The sequence below is a fragment of the Hyperolius riggenbachi genome, chromosome 12 (genome assembly GCF_040937935.1).
Source record: "Hyperolius riggenbachi isolate aHypRig1 chromosome 12, aHypRig1.pri, whole genome shotgun sequence".
NCBI classification, from domain to species: Eukaryota; Metazoa; Chordata; class Amphibia; order Anura; family Hyperoliidae; genus Hyperolius; species Hyperolius riggenbachi.
In genome coordinates this window covers 96610204-96626733 of record NC_090657.1, presented here as the reverse complement: position 1 = coordinate 96626733, position 16530 = coordinate 96610204, and the positions used below count along the sequence as shown (strand labels likewise).

Genomic DNA, 16530 nt, shown 5'->3' with positions numbered 1-16530 from the left:
AGCTGCTGAAAACTTACCGAATGGGTACATTTACACAGCAACTGGGAGCCGAGCTTTAGTAAAACAATGTTATTCAGGTTTGTAGAAAATGTCAAAGATATCAGTTTCAGTTTGATCCCAAAAAATGTACAGCTGGGAGCTCTATTTTAGCTTTTACTGCTGTTACTGTTTGGGGCATGGCCGCTAGATGTCACTGTAAGACAGGATTGCAGCACACTCTCCCCACTGTCACCAGTACTAGAGAGCAGGAAGCAGGCTGCAGTCACGTGGAACCAGGGTTGATGTTGTTATGAAGCTGCCTGTAGGTGAGTGGCACGTGTGGGCTGCTATATAATAGAGATACTGAAGTTAATATATTACATGATATAACACGTGATGAAACCCAGGTCTCAGTGAGAGGATTCTATCGTAACAGTTACATAACGTCACTGAAGCTCTGCACGGTTGGCGGTGACAGTATGGTTTGGTTTGGTCTCCTTTTGTTCTTGGCATGCAGTTATTCCTATAGGCAGCGTGTTGTTTGTCACTTGACTGAGATTGCATGAGACATTTCCTGTGAAAATCTGGGTCCTGTGCTGCTGTAAATCTCCCTGCGCGTCTTAGCATTGGAAGAAGTATTTCTGCTGCTCGGCTCTTGTTTTGTTAACTGCACACTACTAGTTTATTGCTTGTTAAAGGACAACTGTGAGGGATATGGAGACTGCAATATTTATTTCCTTTTAAACAATACCAGTTGCCTGGCTTTTCTACTAGGCCTCTAATACTTTTAGCTTTGGACCATGAGCAAGCATGCAGCAGACAGGTGTTTCTGACATTAAAGGATACCAGAGTTGAAGTATATAGGTAGAGTGACCAGACGTCCCGGATTGCCCGGGATGCGTCCCGGATTCGGGGTCCGCTGTCCCAGGCAGCATGAGGTCCCGGGAAACGTCCCGCTTTTAGCTGCCACTGGCCACTGTAACTGCATGACCTGGCAGCGGCGTCTATAGACGCCGTGCCAGTTCATTGCCCACAGCCCTACTCCAGCCTCCTTAGTCTTCTGGTGTTCCGACACCGGCAGGCGTGCAGGGCTACGGTAAGATGGCTGCCGAAGCCCTGTACTGGAGACTATTTGTGTCTCCAGTACAGGGGTTAGGGCGCCATCTTGCCGTAGCCCTGCTCTGCCTGTCAGCGCAGGAGACTGTAGGAGGAGGAGCAAGACGGTCCCAGGAGCAGTGCGCCAGAGGCCGGCCAGGAGCGGACCTGCAATCAGGATAAAAAAAAAAAAGTTACTTATCACAGCATAGTGAAGCTGGGATCCTCTTTGCAATATTTAACTTTAATGATAAGTATTGCTTGTGGCCGTGCTCCCCTCCATGTACAAGCAGGGCAGTACTGCGTATGATGGCGCCCACCTGCACAGTAGCACAGAGATGCTTCTGCAAGCCATTGCTGGCACCACTTGCACACTGGGCGCCCGCTATAGCCACAACTTTGGGGTCTATGGTGGTGCTCAAATCACCAGGTGCTGCTTCTCCCAAAACTACCAAATATGAAGCTACTACTTCTACTTTAGGGGACCCAGCAGGAAACCTTATAGGCAAATGCCACTAATGTGATTGGGTGGATGGCACCCTCTCTAATTTTTAAGTTTCAGATAAGTTATAGTAAACTCCACCCAGACTATTCGCCCAATCACAGTGCTTTGTGCTGTAGACGTTGCTGTGATTGGAGAATTGTTCCCTATGAGGTTTCGTGCTGGGTCTCCTCAACTACACTAGTGCCCCAAACATTAGGACTAAGTTTGCCAGACTGACCTGGAAGAACCGGTTTTGTGTATATTTTACATCAATGTAACGTTATGCTTAGTTTGTAGAGTTAATTAGTGAAATCTTTCTCTGTTGCTGTTATTCTTCACACTCTATCTGAACCAGGTTGACAACACTTCTGCGTTCTGTGTGCAGAACTTTCTCTATTCACAACAGATCTGCAAAGAATGTACCTGTATATGTAGACTATGGTAGTACTGTATAAACCCGATTACACTATATATACACTAAGCACAAATGTAATAATATGTTTGGTGAATTTATTTCACAAGCTAAATAAGTTTCAACCTCCCTGGCAGTATGATCATTTCCAGATTTTAGGGTCTAAAAGCAGTGCAATTTTTTAGCACACTTTCAGACCCTAAAATGCAGGTGAGTGAAAACGACTGCTGCGCGCCATTGCTCTGCATAGACTTCGGGGTGGTCATTATGAGGGGCTTGGGGGTTACTGCTCTGAGCTGCGGATTTCGAACCCCGTGTCAAATTTGTGCTAGAGCTGACAACAGTTACATGTGTTCACACTTCTGAATATATTACATCCCAAATATAATGAAAAGGCTAATGCACTATAATCCATCTTAAATGATGTTTAAATGCCAAGTTGCATAATAGGTGGATTGGATGTCATACTAGGACAGTGATCTGCAAACTTGGCTCTCCAGCTGTTAAAGTGAACCTTAAAGAGGCACTATTAGCAATAACATGCCCCCCAAAGAAAACACATATGTAAGTAGATAAATACTTCCTCTACTTACATAACAGATGTATTGCACTGTCCTCGGTTTCCTTCCATATCATTTTATATTCTAAATAAAGGGTCATTCTCTTCATGGCAGGGGCCATCTTGCTTCCTCCGGTATATTCTCCCCCCCCCCCCCCGCCCCCCGCACCCCCCTCCTCCCCGCACTTATTCTCAGCACAGCGGGGAGGAAAAATGCAGCTGGTAAAGACTCACCTAATAATAGATCCAAGCGCTGCAGTTCCCCCCTATACTCTCTGCACTACCACCGGTGGCAGTGCAGAGAGTATGGGGGGAACTGCAGCGCCTGGAAACATTATTCTTGGAGTCTGTGCGCCGCCTTTATCCTTCCCCAAAGTTCTGTGCGGGGAAGAAGGAGAATGCGGCGGCGGGCGGCAGGAGGGGGGGGGGGGGCGCGGACATCACACTGGAGGAGGGGGGCAGAGGACAGTGACAGGATATAGCCTCTGGCCCCCCTCCGTGCGCTCTTACATCGGCTACAACCACCGCAGACAAGGGGAGAGCAGGCGGCCAATCGCAGCGCAGATAGGTGAGTGACAGAGGCTTTAGCCAATCAGCCTGCCTGTCATTTCTGTTCTGCGGCCTGCAGGCATGGGGAGAGAAAAACCTCTTAGGAAAAAAAGTAAGAATGATTTTAACTATTTGCATTGCCTTATTAGCATCCTTTTTGTCTATGTAATAGCCTAAAATAGAAAATTGATTTCACATATGCCTAACAGTTACTCTTTAAAGAGAATCTGTACTATTAATACACTAAAAAGCATACCATTCAATTCCTTATTTTCTCCTGTGCCCCTCTGTGCTGTTTCTGCCACTCTCTGCTGCAATCCTGGCTTGTAATTAACAGTTTTAGGCAGTGTTTACAAACAAACTAACCAGCTTGTGATAGGGTCACATAAACAGAGTGTGTGAGTCATACAGAGTGTGCAGGTGGCCTGCAGAGGGTGTGTATCGCTTCTATCCAATCACAAGCAGCCCTGCACATTCCACACATTCAAGCCTTAGCCCGACAGACACGACAGAGGAAAGGAGATAAGATTTATTACAGAGACAGTGCAATTAGGAAAGGCTGCAGTAAGCCAGAGCACATTAGAACAGGCATAGGAACTTATAGGATAGAAGAACTAAGGCTGAAAAATTTGTTACAGAGTCTCTTTAAAGAGACTCTGTAACAAAAATGTCATCCTGTTTTCTACCATCCTGCAAGTTCCTAAACCTATTCTAATGTCCTCAGGCTTACTGCAGCACTTTCTACTATCACAGTCTCTGTAATAAATCAATGTATCTTTCCCCTGTCGGACTTGTCGCCCTGTGTCTGGAAGGCTGCCAACTCTTCAGTGTAATCTGCTATGCACACCCCTCTCCAGGCCCCTCTATGCACACTCCAGTGTGTGTGTTGTTATTTACATAAGCCAGCAGCATCTCTGCTCTCAGATATCAGTGAGACGAGGACTGGATAAAAATCCTCCTCTGTTAGGCTGTGAAAGGAGCTGGCTGACACATACTGAGGAGGAATTACAGACACAGGGCAGAGCTGTCTGCAGGAAGAAACAATCAGCCAGTGTACTATTTAGTGGATGAGAGCTGCAGGGGGACAGAAGGTAAACACACAAATGATCTCTTGAGATTCAAAAGGAAGGCTGTATACAGCCTGCTTGTGTATGGATGTATTTTCTATGTGTGGACATACTGTACATCAACCTACTTCTGCGGCGGGGAGCTGCGAAATTGTGACAGAGGGGAATAGGAGATGTCCCCTAACGCAGAGGTCCCCAACCTGGGGGCCGCGGCCCCCTGGATGTCCGTGGGCAAATTTCTGGGGGGCCGTTACAGATCCGGCCTTTCTCCCTCGGCTCTTGGGGGCCGCTTCCTACCTTATATTCCCCAATCCCACAGCCCCTCTCCTCTTTGCAGCATTTATTACAGCAGCGCTTCCTGTGCGGCTACTGTAAGGAGAGGAGGCGGGGCAGCGGTTCCCATGGTAACGACCATCGCCGCTACAGGAAGCCGCTGCCCTGCTTCCTTCTCTTCCTTACAGCAGTCGCGCGGGAAGCGCTGCTGTATTACGAGATGATGCAACCGAGGACAGGAGCGCCTGGGGGAATATAAGGAAGAAAGCGACCGCCCGCTCATAAGGTAACAGGAGCGGCGGCTGCGGGGGTTGGCTCGGTGAGGGGGGGGGGCGGGTTGAGGGCACCTCTCCTACCTACACCTCCTACTTACACTGGGGCAGTTTTATTATTGCCCTCTGATGTATTTATACATGTTAATTAGATCTCCTCTAAGGCGTCTTTTCTCTAGACTAAATAAACCCAGTTTATCTAACCTTTCTTGGTAAGCGAGACCTTCCATTTAACGTATCAATTTTGCAGCTCGTCTCTGCACCTGCTCTAAAACTGCAATATCTTTTTTGTAATGTGGTGCCCAGAACTGAATTCCATATTCCAGATGTGGCCTTACTAGAGAGTTAAACGGGCAATATCATGCTAGCATCTCGAGTTTTTATTTCCCTTTTAATGCATCCCAAAATTTTGTTCGCTTTAGCTGCAGCAGCTTGGCATTGAGTACGATTATTTAACTTGTTGTCGATGAGTACTCCTAAGTCCTTCTCCAAGTTTGATGTCCCCAACTGTATCCCATTTATTTTGTATGGTGCTAGACCATTGGTACGACCAAAATGCATGACTTTACATTTGTCAACATTGAATTTCATCTGCCATGTATGTGCCCATATAGCCATCCTATCCAGATCCTGTTGCAATATGACACTATCTTCCTGAGAGTTGATGATTCTGCACAATTTTGTATCATCTGCAAAAATAGCAGCATTGCTCACTACTGCATCTACTAGGTCATTAATAAATAAATTGAAGAGCACTGGACCCAGTACAGACCCCTGTGGGACCCCACTGCTAACAGTCTCCCATTTTGAGTACGATCCATTGACCACACCTCTTTGTTTTCTGTCCATTAGCCAGTTCCCTATCCATGCACACAAACTCTTCCCCAGTCCTTGCATCCTCAACTTTTGCACCAGACTTCTGTGGGGAACAGTGTCGAAGGCCTTTGCAAAGTCCAAGTATATCACATCTACAGCATTCCCAATATCCATATTAGCATTCACTACCTCATAAAAGCTGAGCATGTTAGTCAAACAGGACCTGTCTTTAGTAAACCCATGTTGATGCTGAGAAATAAGATTATTTTCTACTATGAAGTCATGTATAGTATCTCTTAGTAACCCCTCAAATAGTTTGCATACAACTGATGTTAAGCTTACAGGTCTATAATTTCCTGGATCTGATTTTTTGCCCTTCTTAAATAATGGGAAAACGTGGGCTGTACGCCAATCCACTGGGACTCTGCCAGTTACAAGAGAGTCACAAAAGATAAGATGAAGGGGTTTATCTATAACTGAACTTAATTCCCTTAGGACCCGAGGATGCATGCCATCCGGGCCAGGTGCCTTGTCTATTTTTAATTTATTTAGTCTTGCCTTCACTTCTTCCTGCGTTAAGTATTTAATATTACAGTTAGAAGATTGAGACTCTTCTGCCTCTGTAATTTGCAACAGTGCTGTTTCCTTTGTGAAGACAGAAGCAAAGAAAGCATTTAATAACTCTGCCTTACCTTGGTCATCCACCATTGAGTTCCCACCCTCATCCTTTAGGAGTCCTATACAGTCGACCTTTCTTTTTTTAGAGTTGATGTACTTGTAAACCTTTTTTGGGTTAGATTTGATATCCTTAACGATTTGATTTTCAGCTTCGATCTTTGCCAGCCTAATTTCTTTTTTACAATTTTTATTGCACTCCTTATAATTGCTTAGTGCAGCCTCTGTCCCCTCCTGTTTTAGGACCTTATAGGCATTCCTTTTCCTCTTCATTTTATCCCTAACCTTTCTATTCATCCATAGAGGCCTTTTTTTTTATTCCTAGACATTTTGTTTCCATATGGGATATACATACTACAATATTGATTGAGAATAATTTTAAAAGCTTGCCATTTCCCTTCAATGTCCTCCCCTTGTAGTGCATTATCCCAGTTCCTCTGGGTACTCTAGTTTTCTCTCACATCCCAGAAACATATGGTTAATTGATACCACAAAAAATTGTTTTTAGACACAGAACATTTATATTGCGCTTTTCTCTTGGCGGACTTAAAGTGCCAGAGCTGCTGGGATGCGCATAGAGCGCATGTAGGTGTTAGGGAGTCTTGCCCAAGGTCTCCTACTGAATAGGTACTGGCGTACTGAACAGGCAGAGCCGAGATTTGAACCCTGGTCTTCTGTGTCAGCGCCAGAGCCCTTAATAATCAGTACACTATCCAGCCACTACTTTAGACTATTAATAGGAACACAAGCTAATGATTGACTATAGTAGGCATTAGATTGAGAGCTCCTCTGAGGAACAGTTGGTGACATGACTATATACACTATGGCCCAGTGCACACCAAAAACCTCTAGCAGATCTGCCAAACGCTAGAGGTTTTTGAAGCAGATTTCAGAGCGATTCTAGGCATGTATAGAGACGTTTTCTAAACATGCCTAGCGTTTTTGTGTAGCAGATTACAAATATTGTTACAGTAAAAGCTGTTACTTGAACAGCTTCTGTAACAAAAACGCCTGGAAAACCGCTCTGATCTAGCGTTTTTCAGAGCTGTTTTCCACTTTCTATACTTTAAAGAGAATCTGTATTGTTAAAATCGCACAAAAGTAAACATACCAGTGCGTTAGGGGACATCTCCTATTACCCTCTGTCACAATTTCGCCGCTCCTCGCCGCATTAAAAGTGGTTAAAAACAGTTTTAAAAAGTTTGTTTATAAACAAACAAAATGGCCACCAAAACAGGAAGTAGGTTGATGTACAGTATGTCCACACATACAAAATACATCCATACACAAGCAGGCTATATACAGCCTTCCTTTTGAATCTCAAGAGATCATTGTGTGTTTCTTTCCCCCTGCAGCTATCTTCCACTGAAGTTACCAGGCTGCTTGTTTTTCTCCTGCAAACAGCTTTGCCCTTGTCTGTAATTCCTCAGTATGTGAAAGCCCAGCCAGCTCAGAGGACGATTTATCCAGCTTGTAAAAGATAAGAGAGAAGAGAGAAGCTGCTCTAATCTAAATAATACACAAGCAGTGTGCAGAGAGGGGCCAGGAAGGGGGAGTTCATAGCAGAACCACAACACTGAAGAACTTGGCAGCCTTCCAGACACAGGAAGTGTGTCATCCCAACACGCTGCATGCAGTGAATTACCATATAACGTGCACCTTAACAATGAAGCATGCTTCTCATTGACTGAGGTGATGCAACGGTTGGATAATGTGCAGTGTGATTATTCCGTTCCTGTTTTTACTGGGAACGTGCACCGCAACTCCCACGGTGAATTTAGCCTTAGGCAGTGGATAGAAAGTTTAAAGAGACTCTGTAACAATTTTTTCAGCCTTAGTTCTTCTATCCTATGAGTTCCTATGCCTGTTCTAATGTGCTGGGGCTTACTGCAGGTCTTCCTAATTACACTGTCTCTGTAATAAATCAATGTATCTTTCCTCTGTCCTGTTTGTCGGGCTAAGGCTTTGATTGTGTGGAATGTGCAGGGCTGCTTGTGATTGGTAGAAGCGATACACACCCTCTGCAGGCCCCCTGCATACTCACACACTGTGCTTAGCTGAGCCTATTAGAAGCTGGTTAGTTTGTTTGTAAACATTGCCTAAAACTGTTAATTACAATCCAGGATTGCAGCAGAGAGTGGCAGAAGCAGCACAGAGGGGCACAGGAGAAAATAAGGAATAGAATGGTATGCTTTTTAGTGTAAGAATATTAGAGTACAGATTCTCTTTAAACAGCATTTTTGGGGTGAAAAAAAAAAAAAAAAAAAGAAAAAACTGTGAGAGAAAAAAGGAAACAAAAATGGTGTCTGTATGTATAATGTGTAAATAAAGTTGTGTGGAGAAAAAGTAACATGAGGTAAATAAATGAAAAAAAGTGAAATTTATTTAAAAAATGTAATGCTGTTTTGATACATATTTACATCTGGAGCTGCATCATTCTTCGTACAGGATGCACCCATCTCTGTATGCTCAACATTGGTCACCATGGAAATGGACTGCACCATTACTTTAGTACTGCAGAAAGCAATAGTCTAGTGATATCCCAGCTCCTTCTGTCTTTCTGCTACTCTTGGCTATTGCTTGCTACAATACTAAAGTAATGGTGCAGTCTGTTTCCATTGTGACCAGTGTTGAGCATACAGAGAACGGTACACCCCATACTGAGAATGGTGCAGGGGTGTAAGATTGAATGACTCAAGTCACTTGTCACTTTGTCACACGCCACTTGACTTCTCTCCCTCCTAACTAAACAGCGCCCGAGCTTTGAGTGTCTCATCAGTGCCATGTCTGAGCTCTTGTAGGTCCCTGGTGTGTCATGTGATGGGGCTGGGCAGAGTCAAGGAGATGTTGGAGCACTGGACAGAGGTTAGCCTCCAGTTCGGCAGCACTGCCCCCTCTGCACTAGTGACACCGTTATCACAAGGGAACAGAGGCGCCAGCAGGATAAGAGGTAATAAAAGTTTTAAAATTTGCTGGCAGCCAGTGGTGGACTTACCTCCGGAAAGCAGACTCAAAATACTGTCTGAATTAAATAAATGTATTATTACTATTGGTACCCCAATTGATGCAACGCGTTTTGCAGGCACAGTCCGCTTCATCAAGCAATAAGATAGGGGACAAACAGTAGCTCGTCAGTAGCAAGAATAGCGCCTCTGTAATGTGTTTATTTCAGACAGTTTGAGTCTGCTTTCCGGAAGTAAGTCCACCACTGCCTCCCAGCAAATTTTAAAACTTTTATTACCTTTTATCCTGCTGGCGCCTCTGTTCTCTTACGATGATACTGTGTCCACTGCTGGTGGAGGGGTGACCTACCCCTACTTTTCTGATCTACAGAGAGCGACATCTTAATCCTGAGTGAGGACAGGTCTAATCTCTTCACCTGCATTCACAGTGGTTGCCTCAGCGGTAACCCTTGTTTGTGAGTATATTCATCTCACACTTACATTTATCCACAGTTTTCAATACATACTACCCTATTGGGCTCTCGGTGTTTCCTATTTATCTCTCTACTAGTGACACCGTGGTTGTGACGACAACTTGCAGCCGGAGAAGGGAGGAAAGAAAAAGTCAGTGTGTGCTGCTGTATTTGGCCGCCAAGGACACTGGCTGGGTGGATGCCATAGGGGAGGAGACGGAGGCCCGATCAGCGCATCGGGCAGCAAGCCACCCAGCGATGAGTGACATCCGTTGCGCACTCTCTGCTCTGTATAGAGGGGGGACATTTGGGGAAGGGAGCCCCCTCTGCCACATAAGGCGTCTGTAGGCATGAGCCCGTAGTGTTTTATGTTAAATCAGGCCCTGCGAGTCAGGAGTAAGCTTTTGGCAAACTGGACTGATACAAATACTTTTGTAAACATTGTTTAACTTTTTGTCTCTGCAGCGGTTATTTGTTTTCTCACCTCGAAAATATAAACAATACACAAGATTGACCAGAGGTGCACGTCACAGCTTATGGCTTTAGACCAGGCCTACGACCTGTCCATAGTCTCCTGACCTAAGCTTGAGAACCTCTGATCACCACAACACGGAGGAACCTTTCTGTCCTGCTGCCCTCAGTTACAGTCATTTGTGTAAGTATTCACAAGCCCATGACCTTTTGCATGTATCATAATCTCACATCCTGATGTTCGACCTCAACTAATATAATTAGGGTTTCCCCCAATTCATGCAACATAGAGAGTCTTTAACCTCCTTAGTGGTAATGACGAGCTCAGCTCGTCCATTACCGCCAGAGGGCGCCGCTCAGGCCCTGGTGGGCCAATTTTCTTCATTTTTTTGTTTTTTTAAAACACGCAGCTAGCACTTTGCTAGCTTCGTGTTTAGGACGATTGTCGCACCTGCCCGCTGATGCGCCACTACCCGCCACGTTGCAGGCCCCCCCAGACCCCGTGCGCAGCCTGGCCAATCAGTGCCAGGCAGCGCTGAGGGGTGGATCGGGACTCCAGATGACGTCATCCCGATCATTGCCATGGCGACGGGGGAAGCCCTAAAGGAAATCCCTTTCAGAACGGGATTTCCTTATGGGCATATGCACCGGCAGGGATCGGAGGGGTGGGAGGGATGGCGCAGGGAGGGGGGAATCATGTAGCTAGCGCTAGGCTAGCTACATGATTAAAAAAAAAAAATACTGCTGCGCCGCCACCCTGGTGCATTTAATAGAATGCCAGGGTGGTTAAAGAAGTATTTTTTTTTCATGACCTACAAGTGAGCTGAGTAAAAAGCAGACATTTGCTGTTAGCGTACATATGCACCATAATCATGTCATGATTGCTAGAACCACTTTCCTCTAAATACTATTGACCCTTTAAACCCAGCATACCTCTTAGTGCCTAACACAACCCCTCTCACACTGTAAAACATGAATTAATACTAGCAGTTTAAATTCTCAAAGAATACTTCCATTAAGAAATTGGAGTAGATGTGCAATGAGCTCAATTTATTTAAAGTGAACCAGAGACGAAGCACCCTTCTGTATTTTGCCATATATATCAGCAGAACGTTAGAGAAAACACCTACCCTGCTCTCTGTTTCATTCTTCACTACTCAGCTTGCTAGTTATCAGCCCTGATAAAATCCCAGACTGACCATTAAGTCTGGCTTTGCTCAGGAATCATTATAGCTGAGTTTGTCTTCTCTGTCTTTTCAAGCTCAAGCCTGCCCCCTTGTGGCTCTGCTATAATGACTCAGCTATAATGATTCCTGAGCAAAGCCAGACTGAATGCTCAGTCGGGGATTTTATCAGGGCTGATAAGAAGCAGGGTGAGCAGTGAACAATTAAACAGAGAGCAGGGTAGGTGTTTTCTCTAATGTTTCCACTGATATATCTGGTAAAATACATGAGGGTGCTTTGTCTCTGGTTCACTTTAAATAGCATGCTCCCCCTCCAGAAAAAAAGAGGCTGGATTATTTCAGTAAGAATAGCCACTCTAATGAATCTCCTTTCCACAGTGAAGGTAGATGCCAGACAGTGATATGGGCTCTTGTAGAAGTGTTGAATCTTTTTAAAGTGAATATTGCTTTATTGAGCTTACTAAAGGACATTGTAGATGTTTTAATACCAGTCATACGTTGTTCTGCTTTAGGAAAGTTCCTTAGGAGAAACTATCATTGGCTTCATCTTCAGCAATCCAGCAGGAGAGTTTGTTGTCCCCAAACTCTATTGGAGCGTCACATAAAGTGCCCACAACACAAAGTTGCTTGTTCATCCTCTGCCATGGTTGCCACACGTTCTCTTCATATATCATTTTGATATATATGTCCTTGGGCAAGACTTCCTAACACTGCAGGGTGCAGCTCTTGAGCGCTTTGAGACCAACAGGAGAGCAGCGCTATACAAATGTGTGTGTGTGTGTGTGTGTGTATGTATGTAATATATATAATATTTTATACAACCTATAGTGTGGAGACACTTGCAGGTCTTTTCATTTTGGTAGCTTCTCAGCAGATAAATTACTTCTCTTAAAGGACATCTAAAGTGAGGGGGATTTGGAGGCTGCCATATATATTTCCTTTTGAGCAATGCCAGTTGCCTGGCAGTCCTGCTGGTCATTCTGGCATCAATAGTGTCTGCATCGCACACCTGAAACATGCATGCAGCTAATCTTGTCAGATCTGACAAAAATGTCAGAAACACTTGATATGCTGCATGCTTTTTCTGGGTCTATGGCTAAAAGTATTAGAGGCAGAGGATCAGCAGGATAGCCAGGCAACTGGTTTTGCTTAAAAGGAAATAAATATGGCAGCCTCCTTATACTTCTTCACTTTAAAATTGGCTAGCTACTACTTAAAGCGGACCCAAACCAAACATTTTTTTAATTAAAAATATTTAGTTGCACCATTCTGACACATACAAAGATAAATAAACACTCCTTCAAACCTATGAGGATTTGTAACGACATCTCTTTCTACCACACCGGAAAAGATGTATGTAGTGTTTGGTAACATTTGTTACCTGTAAAGAGAAGACTGCATCATCGGTTAGCTGATTCATACAGTTTGAGAACATTGGGCTAAAGCTCGGTACACACACTAGATGGAATCCGAAACGACAGTAACGATTGCCTCTGATGATAATCCAGTTTGTGTACAGCAGCCACCAGCCACTCGGCTAAGCAACAGCCGAGAGCATTAGTCTCCCCATTCACTACCACCATGCCATTCTGCCTATTCCTCCTTCCCCCCACTCCCCCCCCCCCCCCCCCCCAATATAGGAACAGAAAGCATTTCTAGCCTGCAGGATTGTGGAGCATCTGTACAGCCTTAGCCCTGCAATGTGTATTGAGGGATGGGATGTAGATCCCCGCTGGCCAACAGAAGTATGTGTGTACAGGGCTTTACAACATTTCAGCACCCCCTTGTATCGTATGCACAATTGTGACTGATGTATAGTAGCTTGGCTACTCTATATGTATAGTGGTAAAAATGTATACAACTGGTTGGTGGATGTTTTATACGTGATTACAAGGAAAGAATTAGATCAGTATTCAGACACAGTAGAAGGAGTAGGTATTGGAGGGGTGTCTATATTTTGTTTTTATGCCGTATCCATGGCCATGAATGTTAGCAGGGGAATTCTTAGTATTTGATTAATTACTGCATTTATACAAATTATTTCAAATATTGAGATTGATGCATTTAAAATGGTGCAGTGCAGAAGGTTTTGTAGACTAGAGGCCATATGCAATTTTCTTTTTCACCTGTGTTTTCTCCTAGGAGATAATTTTTCATCTTCAATTTAAAATACGGTAGTTTGCCATCACTTTTTAACTAAAAAAGTACCAAAAAGCAGGTGAAAAAATATTAAAATTAATTTGAGTATTTTCTTATCTGGTGGCTTAAAAGGCATTGTATTGAAAAGTTTAAAACATATCACCTCCTAGGTGAAAAAGTGAATTGCATAGAGCCCTAGATGTTTTGCACAAAGCGTCTGTGGTGTGTTTTTTTTTGGGGTGGGGGGGGGGGGGTGTCTAGGCTCAGTACTAGTGTGTTTACAGTTACAAGTGACTGCTTTACCTTTTAATTGCAGGTTTTAATCTTAGGGTTTGTTGTATTTCTCCACAGATAATGGAGAACAATGAAGATAAACCTACACAGGGGGGAATTAAAGTTACCAATAAAGGAGATGAAGAAACGGTGATTTCACAAGCTTCCCCGGAGAATGAGCAGAAGGACAGCGCCCCCCAGCTGCAGATGGGGGAGAAAAAAGTGGACGATATGAGATTTATGATCACATGTACCAACTGGTACTGAACAGCCCTATTCCATAGAGGATAAAAGGACTTACTGTGGGGTGTAATCTTTGTGTCCACTATAGCAAGGTTTACTTTTAAGACTTGACATCTGGTCTCCAGATGCAGAGATATATATCAAAAAGAAAAGTAATGTATACTGTTTCCTTCTGTCTTTTTTTATGATAAGGGGCTCAGACACTCAATAAGCGCTTTTCTGAGCTCTTTTTAGCCATCAGTGCTTTCTGAGAGCTTTTAAAAAACGCTCCAATTAACTTACATTAAAATTGCAATTTTGGTAAAATCGTGCCATTTTACCGCGATTTTAATGTCAGTCAATAAGGCATTTTTAAAAAATCTCAAAAAGTGCTCAGAGAAGCGCTTAAACTGGACCCAAATTAAAAATAAAAGATTTCAGAAATAAAATCTATTTTCTAAATTATAATAATAAATAGCAGCCTTTTTTCAGCTGCATGATGACAAATATACAATATTTTACAATTATTGTAGGAACCCCTCACTTCCTTTCAAATTGCCGGACAAAATCCGGCAAACTGGTGGAGTAGGTGGTGTCCGGCAATGGAGGAATTGCTAATGGCTGCCCCCAGTAAAACCCTAGTTATTAAGAGAAGGGTGAAAAGCATGCACTGAAATGCTCATAGGTTTGAAGGAGTGTTTATCTTTGTATGTGTTAGAGTGGTGCAACTAAATTTTTTTTAATTAAAAAAATTTTTTGGTTTGGGTCCGCTTTAAGCTGGCCATACACTAGGCCGATTACCCGCCGATCAACAGCAGATTCGATCACTGGGATCGAATCTGCTGTAAAATCGTTCTCGCTAAACGCTCAATTTCGATCGATTTTGTCCCGAAATAGATCGATCCTGTCGATCGCTCCGTGCGGGAAATTACCGTCGATCGCCCGCAGGTAGGGAGCGCATCGCTAGCGGCGTGCGATCGACGCAGGTATACATTTACCTGAAGCTGGCTCCCGGCATCTTCTCCGCATCACCTCCCGGCTGACTTCTCCGCATCACGGCATCCGTGTATAACTTCCTGTGTCACTGCAGTGACAGCGGAAGTACAAATAGAGGGCGCTCACTGGAGTGACAGAAAGTTATACGTGGATGCCTTGATGCAGAGAAGATGCCCGAGACCAGGCTTTAGGTAATGTATGCGGGGGGGACAGGCAGCAGCTCAGCAGATGGTGAATCGGTTTCAGGCTGAAATCGATTCACAATCTGTTTACAGTAAAGGCAGCCATACGATCCCTCTCTGATCAGATTCGATCAGAGAGGGCTCTACCTGTTGGTCGAATCTGATGGTAAATCGACCAGTGTATGGCTGCCTTTAGTGTGTGTCTGAGCCCTAAGAGTTGAAGGTCTACAAAAACACTAAGGGCCCGTTCATAGAAAACACAATAAGATTGGGATTCTATTAACCACTTTATCCACAAGTCAGTAGATATATGTCTTGTAGCAGAAGCAGTGCTGTGCAGGATTGGGCTTGCTGTGCACATTTCTGGCACTATCTGATGCAGCACTAATTGGTGAACAGTAATATATGTTCCTGAGCTAATGAGATTGATTTTTACTATTAAAAATACTTTTATTTTCTCATTTCATAGTGAAAAATACACTCTGTAGCATTATTTCAGAATAAAATATCTTCACCATAAATTGTGACTGGAACATAATCTAAGTTTTGTGATAAGCAGTAAGAATAGCCAAACAAAATTTGTGTTTTTATCTAAAGTAGCACTTTTTATTTTTAAACTGGGATCGGTAAAACTGAAAAATGTTTTTTCTATTTTTTTCTTTGTTTTCCCATTAAAATTCATAGAAAACAACATTTTTCAAAGGAAAAAAAATGGCATACAATGAAAGCCTAGTTTGTCTTGAAAAAATCAATGTATATTTCATTTCTGTGACGTAAGTAGGGATAAAGTTATTTCTGATTAAATAAGGACATACCTAAACTGTCAAAACTGCTGTGGTTCTTAAGTGGGAAAAAAGGTCTGGATGCGAAGTGGTTAAAGACTTATTTAGTCATGTGCCTATAGATTCAATTGTTTATCTCATCAATGTATTTTGTGTTCAGTTTTGCTTTAAAGGACAACTGCAACAAGAGGGATTTGGAGGCCGCCATATTTATTCCCTTATAAACAGTACGCGTTTCCTGACAGCCTTGCTTCTCTTTTTGGTTAAAGTGAACCGAGCACCTTTTAAGCACTCAGGACATTTCGATAGCACACGAAAAATGCATGCCAACAATCTGTTTCATTATTAAAATAAACTTTCATTTTACCTTGTATTTTACAATCAAAGTAGTTTTATTAGCCTATTTCAGCAGCCTGACCGTCCGCGTCCGCAGAGATCTCAGGAAGCTAATTGTTTTGGTTGAAACAGCTTGAGAAAGGGCTGACACCTGAAACAGCGGGCTGTCGCTGTATTACCACTGCTTTTAATGTCTTTACAATAAAGAGCTTTTCTATTTTTGGATGTGCCAGCCTCCATCATCGTTTTGATTTCTGGATAGGATTCTTGGGTGCGAGGATCCATTGAGGCTTGGGCACCCATCTCCCTAGCTACGAGTGCCACTCTTTTTACCAGTGTATCAGTGATT

General features: G+C 43.5%; 1 long non-coding RNA gene across 1 annotated transcript; it reads left to right on the top strand.

The window, feature by feature from the left end:
- The first annotated feature begins 231 nt into the window (after positions 1-231).
- LOC137542363 (uncharacterized) lies at positions 232-16218 on the top strand. Its single transcript, XR_011025412.1, has 3 exons — positions 232-305; positions 10062-10251; positions 13742-16218. It is a non-coding gene; the product is annotated as an uncharacterized lncRNA (long non-coding RNA).
- Positions 16219-16530: the final 312 nt, after the last annotated feature.